Source organism: Elephantulus edwardii, unplaced genomic scaffold (genome assembly GCF_000299155.1).
Source record: "Elephantulus edwardii isolate Elephantulus edwardi_28Jun2011 unplaced genomic scaffold, EleEdw1.0 scaffold00306, whole genome shotgun sequence".
Classification (NCBI taxonomy): Eukaryota; Metazoa; Chordata; class Mammalia; order Macroscelidea; family Macroscelididae; genus Elephantulus; species Elephantulus edwardii.
The window spans coordinates 14,648-18,858 of record NW_006400056.1 but is presented as its reverse complement, the minus strand read 5'-3'; positions in this window follow the sequence as shown (position 1 = coordinate 18,858).

Genomic DNA, 4,211 nt, shown 5'->3' with positions numbered 1-4,211 from the left:
ATCGGGATGGATGTGTCAGAGGCAGTGAGGTTGGCACAGGATAGAGCAGGGTTTAGGGCTGTTGTACATAGGGTCGCTATGAGTCGCAAGCGACTTGACAGCACATAACAACAACAACCACCTCTGGGATTGCAGTGCGGCTTCTTGCCACTAGGCCACCAGAGCTCCCTTAAACAATGGCTTTTTCAGTCACTTTCTAATCATCAGAAAACTGGACAATGACTAAGGAAGACAAAAGAATTAATGTCTCCAAATCATGGTGTTGCCTAAAAAGTATTAAATATTGCTAAAAAAAAAAAACTCTCAAACAAATCATGGAGAAAGTGCAACCAAGGATAATGAAACTTTGGCTCAAGGTAAGGATGGTGAAATTGTTTCTCAACGCAAGGATGGTGAAACTGTCTCACATACTTTGGGCATGCTGTCAGAAGGTGCTAGTCCTTGGGAAAGCACATCATCCTGGGAAAGGTGGAGTTAGCGAAAGAGAGGGAGAATTTCAAGGAAGAGATGGGCTGACACAGTGACTGTAACAATGGATTCGAGTATGTCAGAGCTGGTGAGGATGGTGCAGGATAGGTCAAGGTTTTGATCTGTTGTTCACTATGAGTCGCAGTTATCTGGAAAATCCTACCAGCATGTGCCAAGCACTAGGCTGAGCGCTAGCAACAACAACAAAACACACCTCACATTGCCACCAAGTCAGAACTGCCTCATAGCTGACCCTCCAGCATAGTTTTTTAAAGCTGTAAATCACAAGGGAGGAGGCTGTCCATCTTTTTTCCCTATAGAGTGGCTAGTGGGTTCAAATCACCAAAGAGGCACTTTCTTCCAGTCAGCAGTGCAACTCCCTATGGACTACTCTACCTGACTACCCTCCATTAAAACTTTACAGCATTAAAGTACTCTGGTGACCTAGTGGCAAGAAGATGCACTGCAATCCCAGAGGTACACTGTTCCAATCCACTAGATGCTCTGCTGGACAAGGAGGGGCAATCTCCTGTGCTGGTCAGATTCCACTCAATGATACACAACAAGAAAAATGAAAACAAAAATCCTTCATGGCATCCTGTAGGACAGAGATGGTTAATGCTCTCATTCTACAGATGAGGAAACATAAAGCAGAGAGATCAAGATCACACAGTTTAAGAATATGAGCAGAAGAATCTGGATTTGCTCCCAGGTCTGCCCAACTACCCTCTTTATTTTTTCCTCCAGGCTGGCTGCAGTCCTTTGGGCAAGTACATTTTCTTTTTGGGAAATTCCTTATCTGTAATATTTTGGGGTATAAGATAGACAGAGTGATTCCACCTACAGGGCTGACCTGTGACTGCACCATCCATTGGAAGACCCTGAGCTTCTGGAGCTGCACACCTATGAATCAACCTGAAAGAAGCCTTTCTCCTTAAAATAATTTTAACCTGACACTTAGTGTAAAAAGTCTGTGGGCTACAAACCTTGATCTCTCAGACGGCACAGAGCCTGAGAATGAGTATGGAAAGAGGGTGTAACAGGCCAGGATAGGGTGGCTAGAACATTCCCAACAAAACAAGCGGGAGGGTGTGTCTGGGGCTGGCAGGGCGCCCAGGCTGGCTGCAGAGGCACTTTCACAGTGGAGAATGGTGACTCACCAGCTTCTCCCACACCCAGCACCCTTGAAATGGTTGTTAAATGAATGTAAAACTTAAATAGAAAAGTTCCCCAGAAAGGCCAGCTGAAAAGAGAAGAGGGTGGCCGTCAGAGGACCTTTAACCAGGTTATCAAGTCCCCTCTAGGAGAAGGTGGAGTCCCACAGTTGGGAAAAAGCTTCTATGAACCATAATCCTACCGTTGTGCCCCAGCTCAACCTGAGCCCCAGCCCTGGATCACGACATTGATTTACACACATTTACATTATGGATTGCACTGTCCCTTGCTGGACAGCTCTATCGGGGCGGACTGGCCTCTCATCCACCCCCACAGACAGGCCCCAGCCCTGGGGTCCAGGCCAGTTCCCTTTTCCACAAATCTGGGAACCCCAGTTTGTTCACTTGGGATGGCCGTAAATCGGAATCAACTCGAAGCTAACAAACACGGATCAAGGCAGGAACTGGGAATGAAAGGAAAGGCTTCAGGGAAGGCTTCACGAGAAGACCCCACTGCTAGTAACATCATTTCCCTAGTTTCCCTTCCACAGAAGTGCGATGCAAGGACGAGCCAGTCTAAAGAATGCCAACAAGTGAGAGATGAGGAAAACAGAAGGGAGATGATAAAACAGTTTTCCTGCCAGAAAGGACAGTCACAGCGTGCAGAAGACAGACAGGCTGGCGCAAAGGCGAGGATCAGACAAACGGACCCAAGGCCTCTGGCTGACGGGAGAGGCTGAATGTGACTTGGAGCAGGAGGTACTCACATTTGTGGCCATGGTGGCACCCGGCTTGACACCGTCGCCTCGCTCTACTCAGCTAAAAAATAAATTGATGACGGGAGTACAGTGGCCTCCAGGGACAGGACAGGATAGCCAACGTCTGCGTGAGTCCCAGAAGAAGGAGGAACTTGCTACAAAGTTACCGCTCCAGGCGGGGAGGAGCTCATTTTTCAGAGCAAGCGTATCGCAAAGCTCCCTGAGAAATGTAGTCCGTGGACACAGCCCGGAGCCACGAGCTTTGCAACAAGCGCGTTATCTCCCTGATGCGCCTGCGCACTGCTCATTCTTGTAGGAAATGTAGTTCCCGCCGTGTGGTGAGGTGCCGGGCGGCGCGCGGCCTCCTGGGAAATGCAGTTCTGAAGTGAAGCGGGGGGCCGGTTTGGGGCGGGGAGGGCGCAAAGGCAGGCGCGCGGTGGGCTGGTCTGGAGGAGTCGCCCGCCCTACCTGAGGACAGATCACAACGTGCAGGTACCGTCGCCGCTTCCGCCGCTGAGTCTAAGTGTCTGGTGCCGCCATGGCCTACTGCCGGCAAGAAGGTAAGGAGGAGGAACAGCCTGCCAAGGAGACCGGCCTATGAGGGCTTGCAGGGTCTATACGACCCCGGACAGCTGTCGCAGGCCGGGACCCCCGGCGACCCCACTGCCGGCTTTGGTGGTGGAGTCGTCCCTACGTTTTGCACTTGGGAAAGTCGGAGCTCTGGGAGGAACGGGGTTGCCCCAAGGTCACGGAAGAGCTCGAACCCTGACCTCAGGGAAGCCGGCGCGTGGGAGATTCATACATTAGGCCAGAAAGTGTGCCGGAGACGCCGAGCACGTTGCCTGGCCCGTAGTTTAGATTTATTGGTAATAATCGCTGTCATTCCCCACACACCACGTGTTTCCGTGCAGTGTGCGTCTTGTAACTTGGGAGAGATGCTGTGCGGGAGTGGTAGAAATACCCCTTGTGGGAGCATTTGTTAGTGTCCCGGGAGTTTTTAAGGTGGCTGTTTCACAGCGATAATTTCTAAGTCCACTTTTGTGCTTTTTTACCCCGTGTTACGGAATTGTAAACTGAGGCACAGAGGGCTTAAGTGGCTTGCTTGAAGGGGGGTGGCCAGTGCGGGGTGGACCTGGGATATAGGATCCCTGGCACTGCCCCCTGCACCATGCAGGCTGGAATCCGGAGAGCCTCCCTTCCCCCTCCGAGTTGCGCGCCACCCCTCCGCCCCTTTCTGCTTCCCGGGTGTTAATCAGCATCCCGGGGCTCTGAAGGTTGAAGTGTGCCCGGTGGCTTCTCCGAGCTCTCCCAACTGCCAGGCATAGTACTCTGTCACGCTGCTCGCCCAAAGCCGGGTGGCATTCACCTGCAGCTCACCCAGAGGAATAGCCGGGCCGTCTCCTGTCGATGCAGTTTACAGCTGCACAGTCTCCTTCGGGGCGGGGTCAGCTATGTGCCACATCCGCCTGGATGGCAATGAATGAGAGTGTAACTCCGGGCAACCTCGAGCCTGGAAAAGGGTATGCTCGCCTTCTTAAGGTCATCAGGCCCACAAACGTCACAGCCTTTGCTCTGGATAAAAATGGACATCATCCAATTTCAGGCCATCTTTAATCGTCATGTGGAACAAAGGAACAAAAACCCTAACCATATGGTGTTTTGTTTGTGGTTTTTTTTTTCTACTCACTGGTCCTGAATGTTTCCTAGAGGATTTAGAGAACTGATCCAAAACTCCTGCCCTAAGTGCTTTGTTGTTGTTGTTGTTGTTATGTGCCGTCGAGTCGCCTGCGACTCATAGCGACCCTATGTACAACAGCCCTAAACTCCGCTC